This window comes from Rousettus aegyptiacus, unplaced genomic scaffold (genome assembly GCF_014176215.1).
Source record: "Rousettus aegyptiacus isolate mRouAeg1 unplaced genomic scaffold, mRouAeg1.p scaffold_m13_p_6, whole genome shotgun sequence".
NCBI lineage: Eukaryota > Metazoa > Chordata > Mammalia > Chiroptera > Pteropodidae > Rousettus > Rousettus aegyptiacus.
The window spans coordinates 46,809,914-46,827,185 of NW_023416309.1; the positions used below are offsets into that span (position 1 = coordinate 46,809,914).

General features: G+C 32.5%; 1 protein-coding gene across 4 annotated transcripts in view; it reads left to right on the plus strand.

Annotated features, from left to right (window-relative positions):
- SHOC2 (SHOC2 leucine rich repeat scaffold protein) overlaps window positions 1–17,272 on the plus strand; it is a 65,302-nt gene that overhangs the window by 20,797 nt on the left and 27,233 nt on the right. The window lies entirely within an intron of this gene.

The following is a 17,272-nucleotide window of genomic DNA, read 5'->3' on the forward strand; positions in this document are numbered from 1 at the left end:
GGTATTTTATTGTGGTTTTGATTTGCAGTTCTCCGATGACTATAGATTTGTTCTTAAATCTTGAGAGCTGTCTTTTATTATAAAGGAAAGACAGAAATAGTTATTTTCTGTGGTGCAGATCTTTATTGCTTTTAAAATAAAATCCCTAAAACCCTTAGCTCCTTTGAGAATGTTTACAAAATAAGAGCCAGGCACAAAGATCAAGTAAACTGGAAATTTGATATTTTTAAAGTGTTAACCAAACCACCTGTAGTATAATTTGACTTACTGCTGAAACCCGTAAGAGAATTTACAGTCCAAAATGTATACAAATTATCATTTTGTTAAACTTCCACGTGTACATATTAGATCCACATTATTGTAGATGTATATTAGATTTATATTATTCATGTTAAATGCTTATTCTATTTTATGAGTACCATTTTCAATTATGCCTTTCAATTTGTGCTCAGTGTATTTGAAGAATGTAAGAAATTAGAAGGTTTTGATATATAGTGTAGTTTAATATATTTGGAATTTAACTATTACGCAAGGATGTGCTATGCTTCTGCCATTATAGGGAAGTTATAATCAACATCTATCTGTTTAAGCATTAATGGCATCTCTATTAATGCCATGTGATTCGATACCAGTGATATATTCATGTGGGTGAAAACAGTAAAAAGGTACTGAACAGACAATAAATGTAAGTATATGAAGAACCAGAGGCAATATATCAGAGAGTAGCCCCGAAAACTCTACATTTGGTAATGTTCATTTACTTTTCTTCTTTTGTATAAGGCATGTCTTTTTGTGTTAAGTAGATGATGAAAACCTTAGTTATTGCTTTCTTTTATAGATCAGTGTTCATTCATTCTGCCCATACCACTTTTAAGATTTGTAATCTTTAAAGAGACTTCACTGTATACCAAAAGAGTCAAGAAATCGTGTTTTCAGAGGGAAAACAGGAAATAACCACTCCCTCCCCATCAAACTGGTCCTTTTGAGTTTCATATTAGAGACATGCTTTTGTAAATATTTTTTTAGCCTGGGTGGATTAGAGTAAAGGCCATTAGGTAGTCAGTTTGAATAATTAATTTAGTTTGGGAAACTCTGGACAATGAAATTTAAAAAATTTTTATTCTTCTAGGAAGGAAACGATTACTCTTTGAAACCAGAAATCAACTCCATCTTTGTCTCTTACTAATATTCCTACAATTTATTTTCCTTCATTGAATTATGGCCTGGTTTAGGATTTTTCTTTAAGACTTTCCCCTTATTTATTCTTTACAAGACAGCTAAGTTAGAGGGATTTTTTAAAAAATCTATTCTTTCTACATTGTATAAACAACGAAATGCTACATTTGAATAGTATACAATTTCATGTGAATTTGCCATAATAACCCTTTTTGCTTAGGAGAATGATCTGATATGTTAAAGTATGTTTTTTGAGACTCCAGATCATTTTTACTAATTTAAAGAATAACTCACTGTATTTAGATATATGAGAAAGTAGAATTAACAAATTTTTTAACCCATTTGACTCAGTAACATTTATTGAAATAAAAAATCGATTTTCTATGATTCTGCAGTATAGCAGTTATTACATTTTATAAGTCAAGTTATATAGAATCAGTATATAATAAAATATATAATCAATAGTTATATAAATACAAAGAACAGAATGAGTGGGTTTTTTTTTTTATTTTGAAGAGTCTTAGAGATTTTAACTCCCAATTATGTAATTTTCTGTGAACTATTAAGACAATAAATGGTAGGTTTTCAATAAATGGGGCTTGAAGTGATTTTAATGAAGCCCAATACTATATTACCCATTTTTCAATATTATCTCAAATTGTAACCCTTAGTCCCTGAAATCCTCCCAGGATTTCCAGGGGTGATACAATGCTTTCATGGTCCAGGTAACATTTAATGATCTCATTTGGGTATTTTGTACAAGTGTTAATGAGTAACTTAGTTTGGTAGGAAAAGAAATCAGGAAAGGGAATTCAGAGTTGTTAATCTATAACTCCTTTTGACTGGGATTCAGTAGGAAACCTACAGACCTAGAAATGAGTTGTTAAATTAGCTTATTGTCAAATTGTCTAGTCTTTCATTAAAAACAAAAAACTGGAAAAGTTATGATTGTTAAAGGAGGCAGTAGGAGAACAGAGAAAATAGCACTTTGTCTCCTGAGAAGGATTTGATTACCATACTCTTGACTTTCCATACTGCTGAGGTGTGGAGAAGAGGGAGGGCAGTTACCGTACTGCACACCACTCATTCAAAAGAATATAGACACTGTTGTCCATGTAGTTTAGGTGCAGACGCAGTTGCTTAGAAGAGCTACTGAAGTCTTTGCAATGGAAGAGAGAATTAAGCCTACAGGACAAATTTAAATAATGTATAAATTCTGACATAAGTCCCTGAATCTATTCAAGCTTATGATAGGTATTTCGAGCCCTTTTTAATTATGTAGTTTTATAAATAAATGTATTTTAGTAAAATTTGATGTGATTTTTATAGAGCTAAGCTTTGAGTGTTTGAAAAATATCCCCGTAAGTTTAGGAACAAGAGTTATTTTAAAAATGTAAGCATCCTTCATGCAAGTCAATGTTAGTATAGGGAAGGCCACAACTTACAAAACAAACAAATGGGATTAGGGTTTTATTTGTAGGAAGGGTTTTAATTACTAATTTAAAGCATTTGTCTGTTTTATATAATTTGTTGAATTTTTTGGAATTTTGTTCATGATAGTCTTTCATTATTCTTTTAATGTCTGTAATATATGTGATCATATCCCTCTTTCATTCCTGATATTGGTAATTTGGGTCATCTCTCTTTCCTTGATTAGGCTGGCTAGAGGTGTGTCGATCTTATTGGTCTTTTCAAAAAAACTGATTTGAGTGTTTTTTTCCCCTTAATATCTTTTTTGTTGTTTTGTTTTCCGCTCTTCAGTATTTAGTTTCTTATTTCTTTAAATTTAATATGATCTTCTTTGTCTATTTTCTTATTGTTAGATTGATTTCAGACCTTTCTTTTCATTATACAGTTGACCCTTGAACAACATGGATTTGAACTGCTTGGGTCCATTTACATGTGGATTTTTTCAATATGTAAACAGTTGGCCCCTCTTATCCCTGGGTTTTGAATTCAGGGATTCAACAACTACTGAGGGCGAACAGTATTTTCTATCTGTTTGGAATTCCATGAATGTGGAAGGTAAACTATGCATTGTTTTGACCATTTTATATAAGGGACAGAGCATCCGTGGGGGGCCCTGATAATGAGGGACAAAAGTAGTTTGAGGGAGTCGAAAGTTTTACATGGATTTTGGACTTCAAGGGGGTTTGCACCCCTTAACCAATGTTGTTCAAGAGTCAGTTAATGTATAAATTTGTAGCTGTAAATCTCCCTCTAAGCACTAGTTTCACAGCAGTATGCAATTTTGATAATGTTCTGTTTTCATTATTGTTCAATTCAAAATATTTTCTAAATATCCCTTGTTATTTCTTCTCTCAATCATGGGTTATTTGGGAGTGATTGTTCAATTTCCAAGTATTTGAGATATATTTTCAGATATTTTTTGTTATTGATTTATAAAATATGGTCTATCTTGGTAAATGGTCTATATGCAGTACAAAATAATGTGTATTATACTGTTGTTTTTTGGTGCAAGGTCAAGTTAGTGGATGTTATTCATTTCTTCTATATCCCTATCGATTTTATCAGTTAGTGAGAAATGAGTGTTGGAATATACAAATGTAATATATTTGTCTTTCTCCCATTAGTGCTATTATTTTTTGCTTCTTATATTTTGGAAGTTTGTTATTAGTCATATATATACTTAGGATTTAAATTTTTTTTTGATGAGGCTACATTATTATTAAATGTTTGACTTTATCTCTGGTAACATTCCTGGTAATATTTTTTTTTCTAAATTCTGTTTTCTCTGATATAAATATTTTCACTCCAGCGTTCTTGTTGATTGGTGCTTGCATTGTGTATCTTTTTTCCCACCCTTTTGTTTTTACTTTTTTGTATCTTTATATTTAAATAATGGTTTCTTATAGACGACATGTAGTTAGGTGTGGTGCATTTTTTTTTTTCTGTCTGGACTGTTTTTGCCTTACTTGAAAGGTTTATACCATATATATTTAATATAGTTACTATGTTAATATGATTTGGTTCAAATCTACCTTCTGGGTATATACTTCTGCCATTTGTTCCCTTACTTTATGCCTTCTTTGGATTTTTTTTTTTTTTTGAATTCCATTGATCTCAACTGTTGGCATATTAGTTATACATCTTTGTTAATTTTTTTTGTGCCTGCTCTAGTGTTTACATAAGTCCGCATTCAAATATTACACAAGTTCACATATATCCTTAAAATAAAACACTTATATTTCTGCTATTCTTTGTGCAGTTGTCATATATTTTTACTTCTCCATGCATTATAAATTTCATAATAATGCTATAGTTTTTGTTTTAAACTTTATCTTTTTTAAGCTTTCATTTTGAACAAATTTTAGACTTATAGGACAGTTGCAAAACCAGTACAGAGGGACCCCTATCCCTAATATTAACATCCTACGTAATCATTGTTCAGTGATCAAAACCAAGAAATTAATATTGGTACACTACTGTTAACTATAAATTTTATTCTGATTTCACCAAATTTTCCACTGCTATTTTTTTCTGTTTCAGAATCTCACGTTACATTTAATAGTCATGTGTCTGTAGTCTCCTCCAACCTGTGACAGATGGTAATTCTTTCTTTTTCTTTCATGACATTGATATTTTTGAAGAAGACTGCTCAGATATTATGTAACATATCACTCATTTTGTTTGTGTGTTTTCTCATGACTAGGTTGAGATTATGAATTTTCATATAACAGAGGTGATGCAGTACCTTTCTAGTGAATCATATCAAGAGATACATAATGTTGATGTGTCTCATTGCTGGTGATTTTGACTTCCATCTCTTGATTATGGTAGTTTCTACTATGCTATTCTACCTTAATACATTTTTTCTTTTTAATTAATAATTATTTTTTGAAGTTCGGGATTTAGGCTTTGCCAATATCTTATTTTTCTTTAATCATTTGCTCACTAATTTTACCATTCATTGGTGGATCTTTTTTTCATTGGTGGATCAATTTTCACTGTATTCAAATAGTGGTCTTTTTTATCTCCTTTATTCCTTTTGCATTTATTAATTGAAATTCTTATATAAGGAATTTCCCTTCTGCCATATTTATTTACTTAATTAGTTTCTTAAATAAGTCTGAACTCAATTACTCTATTCTGTGGGTTCCAGTCCAGTATTCATTTTTTATCATTTTGTTCAAATTGTTCCAGCTTTGGTTATTGTGTACTCTTTTAGGTTGGTTCTTGTGCCTTTTGACCTGCCATCATCTTTTTCAGTACCTTTTAAAGAGATAAAAAATGTGAAAAAAACTTTAATAATTACCCGTGTATTTACCACTTCTAGTACTTTTCATTCTTTGTATAGATCTGAATTTCTATCTGATATTTTTATTTTGCCCAAAGAATTTCCTTTAGTGTATATCGTAGTGCAGATCTTCTCATAATAAATTCTCTAGGCTTTTGTTTCTTTAAAAGCCTTTATTTTGCTTTCATTTCTGAAAGCTAGTTTCCTGGTATTGAATTCTAGTTTGACACCTTTTCTTTTCAATATTTTAAAGATATATCTCATTATTTTTTCAATTATTTTTTGTACTTTTTTTTTTTTGGCTTGCCTAGTTTCTGACAAGAATTTTGCTGTTGTTATTTCTGTGTTTCCAAAGTCTTTTATCCTCTGTATATTTTAAATATTTTTGTCTTTGTGCCTTGTTTTCAGCATATTGTTCACAAAGAGTCTCTATTTGGTTCTCTTCATGTATCTTCTGTTTGGAGTTTATGAGCTTCTTGGATCTGTGGGTTTATGGTTTTCATCAAAGGTGAAAAGATTTGGACATTATTTCTTGGAAATTTTTCCTGTTTTTAGCCCCTTCATTGCTTTTCTAGTCTCTGGACCTCTATATAGAGTCATACGTGTACATTGTATGTCATACATAATAGTGTCTTTTAGATCATTGATGTTCTGTTTTTTGGTGTGTGTTTATTTTAGATTGTTTCTACTGAAGTTTATTTTTATTGCTATGTATCATTTATTCATCAGTGTCTAAATCTGTTGTTAATCCTATACAACGGAATTTTAACTTTAGATATTATATTTTTAACCTTTATATATTCCATTTGGGTGTCATTTTTGGTCAAAGTTTTTTTTTGTTGTTTCGTTTGGCCTTCACGAACATATAGAGCTCATTTTTAATAGATTTTTCAATGTCTTTTTTTCTTTTAATTCCATCATCTCTTCTATTTTTGTCTAGCGTATGGAACGATTTTTCTCCTGGTTGTGAGTGATACTTTTTTGTTTCTTTGCATGCATGAAAATTTTTGTTTGGCCATCCATTGTGATTTTTACATCGTTGGGTTTTAGATTTTGTTGTATTCTTTCAAATAGTGCTGAACTTTGTCCTTGCATACTTTGGTGGCTGGCTTTTAAGCTTTGTTATGGTGGTTTCAGAGCAGTCTTTAGTCTAGACCTAACTTAGCCACACTACTAAATTGATATTTTTCTGAGGACTCTCCTTGATGGCACTCCATATTGAGCTCTTTGCTTTCTGCCTGGTAGGGACTCAAAATATACTCAGCCTGTGTGACTGCTGTGAATTGTATGGGCTACTGCTTGCTCTTTGCTGGTTCTTTGCTCGGCCTTTGGTAATTTTTTTCACATATATGCAAATTAGTACTTAGGCAAAGACTAAAAGGGACTTATGCAGATTGCACAGATGTATTTGCTTCTCTTTTATCTCTAAAATTCTGTCTAAAATATGCTAGCCACTTGGCCCTTCCTAAATTCAGATCTTTTACAACAACTCAAGAAGACTGCTTTTTTGTGGCCTTGATCATGCCAGGCAATAACCTGGGGGCAGTCATAATGCTCATATAGTTTCTTTCTTTTATATCCAGGCTCACTGTCATGTTTGGCTATTGTCTACTGTCTACAACCATTTTCTCATATACAGCAGTCCTCCTTATCCGTGGTTTCACTTTTCTGGTTTCTGTTACTCATGGCCAGAAAATATTAAATGGAAAATTCTAGAAATAAACAATTCATAAGTTTTAAGTTGTGCACCTTTTGAGTAGTGTGATGAAATCTCATACCTTCCCATTTTGTCCCACCTAGAATGTGAATCATTCCTTTGTCCAGCACATCAGTGCTGTGTAGGCTGCCAGTCAATTAGTCACTTAGTAGCCATTTTGGTTATCAGATGGACAGTTGTGGTATTTCAGGCTTGTGTTTAAGTAACCCTTATTTTACTTAATAATGGACCCAAAGTGCGAGAGTAGTGATGTTGGCAATTCGGATATGCCAAAGAGAAGCTGTAAAGTGTTTCCTTATAAGTAAAAGGTATAATGAAGTATAGTATAATGAAATATTTTGAGGGAAAGAGAGGAAGACCACATTCACATATCTGTTATTACAGTATGTTATAATTGTTCTGTTTTACTATTCGTTGTTGTTACTCTCTTACCGTGCCTAATTTATAAATTAAACTTAATCATAGATATGCATGCATGGGAAGAAAACATAATATACATAGGGTTCTGTACAATTTGTGGTTTCAGGAAGCCATAGGGGTCTTGGAGCACATCCTCTAGGGATAGGAGGGAATATTTATTTTGTCTATTTTCTAGTTGCATCGTGGCTAGAAATGGAAGTTAATCTAGAAACTTTTGCTTGTATAGTATAAGTGTATAATATTGTAATGACTGTGGATTCTGTTATTGTCCTCTGAAAAGTGTTAAATCAGTCTTGGATTTAGTTTTTTAGGGTAGTTTTATTTTGTTATGTCCTTAACCTCAGGGCAAATTTCTTAGTTTTGAGATGTGGTTTTTACTCCTATGCCATGGCCCCTCTGGGATTTTGTTTCCTGGCCCCTCTAACTTGCCGGGACTGAAATTCCAAAATCTTACCCATAACACATGGCAGCTGTCAAAATTTCTGCTTGGCTCTTTTAGCCTTCTAGCTGTTGTTTTTCCCCTGACTCCTTTCAGTTTTCTCTCTCATAGGTGTATTCTTAGAGACAATCAAGAATTTGAGGGTTGTATATATGCAGATTTTAGAACTCCATTCTTTGTTGTTTCCTCCTTTCCAAGGGTATCCAACTTTGAATTCTAGCCACAATCATAACTCTGGACTTTGTTGTCCTCTGGCTTCTCAGGCCCACAGGACTCTGGTGTTTTACTTGAGATTTATTTTCCACAGGCACATTTGTGAGTAACTTTATGATAAAAGCCTTAAAATTTGAATCTCGCCCTGTGTGATTCCTATGTTATCTACTATTGTATAACATATTACTCTAAAAAATAGATCTTAAAACGGCACTCATTTTGTTCAGAATCAAACACAACTTAACTGGATTTTCTCATTCAGGGTTTCAATAAGATCTCTCAATCAAGGTGATAGCCAGAGCTGGAATGTCATCTGAAGGCTGTCTGGGAAAGGATTTACATCCAAGCTCAAATAGTTGTCAGAATTCAGTTTCTAGCAGGTTGTTTCACTAAGAGCTTCAATTTCTTGCTGGCTATTGGCTGGAAACTGCCCTCAGTTATTTGCCACATGATCCTCTGCAACATAGCAGCTTGCTTTATCAAAGGGTACAAGCCGAGAAGGCAATAGAGAGATGGAAGTCACAGTAGTAACCTAATCACAGATGTGACATCTCATCACCTTTGCCATATTCTGTTCATTAGAAGCAAGTCACTAAGTTCAGCCCACACTCAAGGGGAGGGGTAATTATACAGTAAGTATGCAGTTATATATGAGGCGAGGTCATTGGGGCCATCTTAGAAGTCTGCCTATCACACAGTTCTCTTTTTGTAAGTGTTGTATTCGTTCCAGTTTCTACCTAGTTTTGGTCTCTGCATGCTTTTATAGGTTTTTTTTTTTAATAATTTATTCAGAGTTTAAATAATTTATCCAAGACTCCACCATTACCATTATTCAGGAGCCTAATTTTTGACTCTTGGCAGATATTAACCCCAGCTTCCTCTTTAGAACAGAAGTGTTCTATCATGATAACATTTTCTTCCGACCTGTATGTTTTATTTTTTCTTAATTAACCATTAGATATTTTACCTAGATGTCTCACTGGTATTTCAAATTTAGCATGATCAAAATATAACTTGTCACCTAAAAATTTTCTTCCTTTCAGATTCCATTTCTCTCTCTCAGCTGCATCATTATCTTCTCTGTCAGCTGAGGTTCAAGATCTTAGAATCAGAGGATTTTTTCTTCTGTTTTAGTTATAGTCAAGGTGTGTACCACCAGTTGTTTGTTACCTGTTTGCCACAGGTTACACAGAAATTGAAAGTAAGCATTTTGAGTCTTGTATAGCAATTTGACATTGCTGGGACATTCAAGCCTGCAATTTTGTATTTTACAAATTATTGGGGAAATCTGGACCTTCACCATATATAATTTGAGAATCACTATTCTTATCACTTTCCTGTTGCTTTTTCCATCTATGTTAGTAGATCTCGTAGTGGACCTGTTCACCCCACTGCTATTCATTCAGTGTGGCTCCTCATAGTATTTCAAGTGGGCTAATTGCAGTTGCTTGCTAATGGATTATGCTTCTTAATTCTGCCTTCTCCAGTCCATCCATTCGCATCTCTGAGAAAATAGTCTTTTTAGAACAGTATTCTGATTATCATACTTTGTTCAAAAACTCTAAATTGTACTTTATCATCTGATCAAAATGTCTTGTGTCCTTAGGTTGATATTTAAGCCTCCGTGTCCTTCCTTCCCCTGCCGTGCCCTGTGTGTCAGTTCAAATGTGAACATGATTTCCCCCGTCGACACTCTTATTTACAACTTTCTTTCTCTGTTTTATTTTTGTTTACAGCAGTTATTATTTCCTGTCTCTGTATTTCCTAATTTTCTGATTCCTCACTCCAAGTACATTAGAATATAAGCTCCATGAGAATAAAGACTTTGTTTTATCCACAGCTGAATCTCCAGCAAGTGCACAATGAGTTTTTCTTGATTGAACGAAATGGTCACCTTAAAGAGTTTTGACCATGAATGGCCTTGAAGATTCAATAGAATGGCTCTTTAATGGTGAAATTTCATAAACAGAGCCTTTTTCAGCCTCCCTTTGTATCTTTGGTGCCTACCTAGTATTGTGCCTGGTAAAGAGAACATGCACATAAGAATTTTTTGTCTGAATGACTGAATTCTCTTAGGCAATAATTTATCTTCTGTTATGTTTTAGGGACATAGTATATTCAAATATTTGTATAATAATACTTTGTTACTGCAAACCCCAGAGGTTTCGATTTGTCATTTAATCAGATATTCATTAAGCTTCTGTTCTAAACAAAGCCATATATAAAATATTTTTACATAGTGAAAGTCAAACATAATTCTAAAATAAGCTATGAAGACATGAGAAACTTGGAAAAGTGCCAAGTAATCCTCAGGAATTTGGTATTTTAAACATTTTAATTACTTCTAGTCTCCAGAAGGGGAAGAAAACTTTTCTCCCCCTAAAATTGCCCTTCTGTTTGTTTCATGAATGTTTTATATCCCGACTAGCTAATGTCTGGATGGCAAGAGCCTTGTGTCTTACTGCTTTTGCATGTGGGATACTGCTTTTGTGTATTAAAAAATGAAAATGAGTTTAATAATATGTTGGTGTAACCAGGAAGACTATATTGCTTATAGAAATGGCAGGAAGACTTCCAACATGAGTCTAGTCAATGCTGTCACTTTTGAGAAGGAATATGTCCAGCATGCTTCATTGTCTGGATGTTGGGTAACGCTGTGCTTAAAAATGTCTTGGATACAGTCTGCAGTCTGCCTCCCCTAAAGACACGACAAAAGGAAAGTGAAATTTTAAAAATGGAATGAGTTTAGGCTTCAGAGAACTTCCACAGAGGAAAAAACACAGTATTTTACTAAAATATATTAAGGACTATGCATCTAATACAAACTTAAAAATTCATTTTTCTGTTTTTATGCCATGGATTGAATTAAGCCAGGTCCAAAAGCTGGAGCTTAGGCCACAGACTGTTTTGTTTATTTGGTTTTTGTTTTATTTTTTTATTGATGTATCAGATACACAACTCACAATTGTTTGCAAATTGTGTTAAAAAACAGAACATCAAGACCATTCAGGATACCCCTCTTTCAGTTACTATTCCCATCAAGGGTAACCTAGTATCCTGACTGCTACCAACATACATTAATTTTCCTTGTTTTAGTATAAATGGAATCATACTATATATATGTTTCCTGTTTAACTTCTTTCACTTGGCATATTATTCATTATATTGGCATATGTATTTAGAGATTGTTAATTCTCCTTACTATGTTTGGTTCCAAACTTGGGGCTAACACATATAGTGCTATGTTATCGTAATATGAGCTTTATAGTAAAATCTGGACTCATTTTTGTTGAATATATACCTAGCAAAAGAATTGCCGAGTTAATGACTTTTTTTGCCTCCTGATTTCCTTTTCTGGGAGTATCTGTGTAGTTCGTCACCATCTTTTAAAGGTCAGCTTTCCCTAGTCCATCCAGTCAGAGTTTCACTTCTCCGTTTACCCATCACTTGGCATATGTGTATATACATACTTTATGTTTACAGCATTCTACTTTTTATTATATTTTAATGTAGATCTTGTTTTTTCAAGAATAGATTCTAAATTTTTTTAGGGCAAACACTGTCATATTAATTTTCTTTTTCATACACTTATTCTTATATCCTGTAAAACTATACCTTCAAAATACAACCACCACTACTACATGTTAGAATGGCTAAAATCCAAAACAGTGACAACACCAAATGCAGGTGCAAACTTTCATTTGTTGCTGGTGGGAATGCAAAATGACATTTCCACTTTAGAATGCAGTTGGCAGTTTCTTATAAAACTAAGCATTGTCCTATCATACAATCCCTCAGTCATGCTCATATTTACTCAAATGAGTTGAAAGCTTATGTCTATACAAAAAATGGCACACAAAATGTTTTTAGCTATTTTATTCATAATTGCTAAGAAATGGAAGCAACCAAGATGTACTTCGGTAAATGAATGGATAAACAACTGTGTTGCCCATACAATGGAGCATTGTTAAGTGTTAAAAGGAATTAACTATCAAGCCACAAAAAAGACATGGAAGAACCTTAAATGCATATTGCTAAATGAAGGAAGCCAATTTGAAAAAACAACATACTATATTATTCCAACTAGAGAACATTCTGGAAAAGACAAAAGTAAAAAGATGATAGTTACCAGGGACTTTCGGATAGGAAGAAAGGGATAAATAAATAGGTGAAGCACAGAAGATTTTTAGAGTAGTGAAACTATTCTGTATAATGATGGATACATGATATATGCATTTATCAAAGCTCATAGAACTGAACAACACAGAATGAATACTAATGTAAAATATGGGCTTTTAGTTAGTAATGTATCAATGGTTGTTCATCAACCGTGACAAATGTACCACTGAGGAAGATGTTAAAAATAGGGGAAACTGTGTCTGGAAGAGGGTATATGGCTACTTTATCTCCTACCACTTTCTTCTTTATTCATTATTCCAGCCACATTGGCCTTCTGTCATGTTTTGAACTATCTATCTTGCCTCAGAGTCTTTGCACTTGCTCTTCACTCAGCCTGGAACATCCTCTCCCCAGACAGTCCCATTGTTTCTCTTACCCATTCTTCAGGTCTGTCCTCAACTGCTACTTCCATCAGTTACTTTTCCTGTCTTGTCTATTATCAGCGCCTCTAATTTCTCCTTCCCCATTACACTCTTATTCTTAGCCTGCATTTTTTTTATAGCTCTTAATACTTCCTCACCTTGATCATATTTTAATTTGTATACTTTTTTTCTTATTAAAATATAAGTTTTATGAAGGCAGAAGTTTTGTCCTTTTTTCCTTGGTGTATTCCTTGGCCCCTAGAATAGTGTCTAGCACATGAAAGATTCTTAAATGATTGTAAAATTGATGAATGAATGAAGTCAGTATTCTCTCTGTAGGCAAATCTATGTGGGAAGTCAAATTTCAAATCAAAAGATTGCTTGGTAAGTATGAAATATGAGTCATAAGATAAATATTAATGGCTGATGTCATCAATATAGCATGATCTATTCATTTTCACTAAAAGATACATCTGTTGCAGATAGAAAACTTCTATTTATCGTTCAGAAAATGCTTTTCCATGAAGGGTGTAGAAGAGACTACTAGTGTTACCTCTCCAATCTTTTTCTCTTTGAATTAAAAAAATGTACAAAAACAATTAAGTCACAAAATACAAATGTGTACAATAGAAAATAAAAACCACACTTAACCAGAGACAAGTCACTGTTAATACCTCATTGTCCTTTAGAACCATCAGAGAGGGACTTATATTTCGTTTTTTCATAATATTTGGATCATATGTGGTGAAACAAAGGTTTAAAAGTACTATATAACTGGACAGAGTATAGAAATAGTAAATAGTGTGAAAGCATTTCTTGAACTGCTTAAATATTTAATACCTTATCCCTTGCAAATTATAACAGACTCTTAGCATGGTATTGTTTAGTGCAGAATCTATGGTATAGTAATAATTTTCAAATGTTTCTGGTATTTAAATATGAACAAGAGGAGGTTGGGCACTTATGAGTATTACTCTAAAGAGAGGGAGATCTTAAATTTCTTTTTTACCCAACACTAAAAATGTTTTGTTAATTGCATTAAATAGGAAATTTTGGATTAGTTTTAAAAATATTTTAGGTTTTCATGGAAATTATGTTTTTATACATGATAAACTTCCCTGAAGTTTGTTAGATCTTTTTTATTGGACTGAAGGAAATTCAAAGTTCTTAAGAGAAAATGTTCTTGAGTCTCTTAAATTTTGTACGTGGGTTTTTAGGAAAATCTAAAATAATTTTCAAATATAACTAACAGTAGCATATATATGTATGAATATATAATTTAGTTGTGAGTTTACTGTATTTCATGTACTAACAGACCAAATTTTAAACTCATGTTATTTTTGTATGCCAATGCTGTTAAAAAATTAAATCTCATTCAAAACCTTTAGGAATTACTAGATTGTGAGAAAAGTATTAGTGTTATTAGATGACACTCTCCATAATGCGTCAGTATTAACGTGAGTTTCTGACCTTGCACAGTCATATTACTGGAGGATAATTTTCTGGAGAGAATATATGCTTACATAATTCACTTATTGCGATTTACACAAATAAAAGGAAGTTCACTTAATTTGAGTCTAGGTGATTATATTCTGCTTTGTAAAAACACTTAACTTTTTTTAGTTTTAATATTAAACAGTTCTATTTAAGTTCCTGTTCTAAGATGTTGGTAATTAATCCATTTCTATGTTCAGAGGTGTCAAACTAGCATCCTGAATACTGAAAAAAGCCTACAGATATGTTTGGTAACACTGTTTTGTTCTGTTTTAACCTAAGAATTAGTTGTTAGTCTTTATGCATTAGAAGATTTTATATGAAAATCTATATTTCCAGCTTCTCTTGAAAAGTGAGGATTGGACAGTATTGAACTTTCTCATTCCAACATAGCAGTGATTCTCAACTAGGGACAATTTTGGCATCTTACACCAGAGGACATTTGTTAATCTAATATAATGTCTGGAGACAGTTTTGACTGTCATGACTTGGTGGGGAGGTGCTATGGCATCTAATGGGTAAAGGCCAGGGATGCTGCTTATGCACAGGACATCCTCCCACAGCAGAGAATTATCTGGTCTAACATGTCATGGTATTGAGATTGAGAAGTTCTGCAATATAGCAATAGTTGAGTTAAATCACAGCTGCTCCATGTGGGTTAAAGTGAGCCATAGTCTCCTTCCAACTTGGATTCTGTATACTTTTGGATTTGTGCATATTTTTTTAGAGTAGTGGAAATTACTTTAGTGGGCACTAAAACCACTTCAAGTATTTATTGGAAAAGATGATAAATACAAAAAGTTTTATTCTGGCATGGTATTAGAATCCAAATTTTATTTCCTCCAGTTATCTTCATGGTGCTGTGTGCTAAGTAAGCACCATACTAGATACAGAGGAGATAAGCAGGATTGTTACTTCGTGGTGAATTCTTCCATTTATCATGATGTAATACATTCTGTATTTCTGATAATTTTCCTTGCTGTGAAGTTGACTTTGTCGAAATTAATGTTAGCTATTCCAGCTTTCTTTTGATTAATATTTGCATTGTATGTCTTTCTCTACCCCTTTACTTTTAATCTACCTGTGTCGATTTAAAATGGGTTATTTGAAGCCAACGTAGACTTGGATCTTGTTTTTTTTTTGTCTACTCTACAGTCTTTCTTTTATTTGGTGACTTTCGATTATTCACATTTAAAGTGTTTAATGAGTTAGTTGGATTAATATCAGCTATATATTGTAACTTTTTTATTAGGTGAACTTTTTCTTTTTTATCTTTCACCATTTTTCTGCCTTATCTGGTTTTAATTGAGCATTTTATATTATTCTGTTTTCTCTCTCCTTAGCATATCATTTATACTTTTAATTTTTTAGTTTGCTTGGATATATTCGTGCATGCCCTGGAGTTTGGTGGTATGTGTTTTTACAGCCCATGAGTCTACTTTTAATAACACTATACCACTTTATGGGTTTTGTAGGGTGCCTTATAACAGAATATTCCCGATTCCTCTCACCTGTCCCTTGATTGCCGACATTTATTTCATTTATCCTTATCCTTACTTAATCTATAATCACTTAATATATTGTTGCTATTAATACATTGAACTGTTTTCTCTTAGGTCCATTAAGAGTAAGAAAATACAATATTTTCTTTATATCTTCTTTAATGCTCCTCCTTTTTTTATGTACATCCAAGTTTCCAACCTATATCATTTTCCTTCTTTCTGAAAACTTTAATATTTCTTGCAAGAAAGGTCTACTGTGACAAATTCCTTCAATTTTTGTTTGAGAAAATTTTTATTTCTCCTTTACTTTTAAAGGACAGTTTCATTGGATATAGACTTTTTAGTCTTTTTTCTTTCATTCAACACTCTAAATATATCATTTTATTTTCTTATTGAAGACAAGTCCAATGTAATTCTTATCCTTGTTTTTCTGTAGGCAAGGTCTTAATTTCCTCTAGCTGCTTTCAAAATTTTCTCTTCGTCTTTGATTTTCTACAGTTTGACTATGATATACCTAGGTGAAAAGGAAGGGATCTTTCTCTTATTTTACCCTGAGAATCTGGGGTAGGATTCCTGGAGGTAAAGCACAAATGTTCCAGTTTTTCCACATCTTTGCCAACATTTGTTATTTTCTGGTTTTTAATTATAGCCATCTTAATGGGTGCGAAGTGGTATCTTATTGTGGTTTCAATTTACATTTCCCTAATGAGCAGTGATGCTGGGCATCTTTACGTGTGTTTATTGAAAATTTGTATATCTTTGGAGAAATGTCTATGCAAATTCTTTGCTCACTTTTAAATTGGGTTGGTTTTTTTGTTGTCATTGAAATGTAGGAATTGTTTATAAAGTCTGCATATTAATGCCTTAGCAGGTACATGATTTGCATATCTTTTCTCTCTTTCTGTGGGTTGCTCTTCATTCTCTTGATAGTCCTTTTGATGTACATAAGTTTTTAATTTTGATGAAATTAAATTTCTCTATTTTCTCTTTTTTTTACCTATGTTTATTTTTCAGAGTTTTATGCACTTTATTTGCTCATCATACTTTTTTTTTAGTATCTCCAGCCTTTGCCTTAAAAAAAAAAAATGGAAAATCATGAGTAAACCAATATATCTGTTGTAAATAATACAATTATTGAAGACAAGATAACATTAAGAATAATCAAATACAGCCCTTTCAACCAGAATGAGGAGAAATCTACCTTATTTTTGTCCTATTAGAGTACTACTAAACTGAAAAGTAGTTTTTGATATATAGATCTCAGTTTACATATTTATATAACATCAGAACATATGCCTATTTCAAAGCATATATATTTTGAGGTAGAAGATGAAGTAGAGTTCATATTGAACTCAAGATGTAGTTGATATTATTGTGTTGAATTTGATTAAAAAAATTAGTGAGCTCTTTTAAATTATGGAATATACAAATGTAAATGCGGTTGAATTGGTTACTTAAAAAAAATATATATATATATAGGTCGGTAATCATTTGCAATCAACATTTTAACAG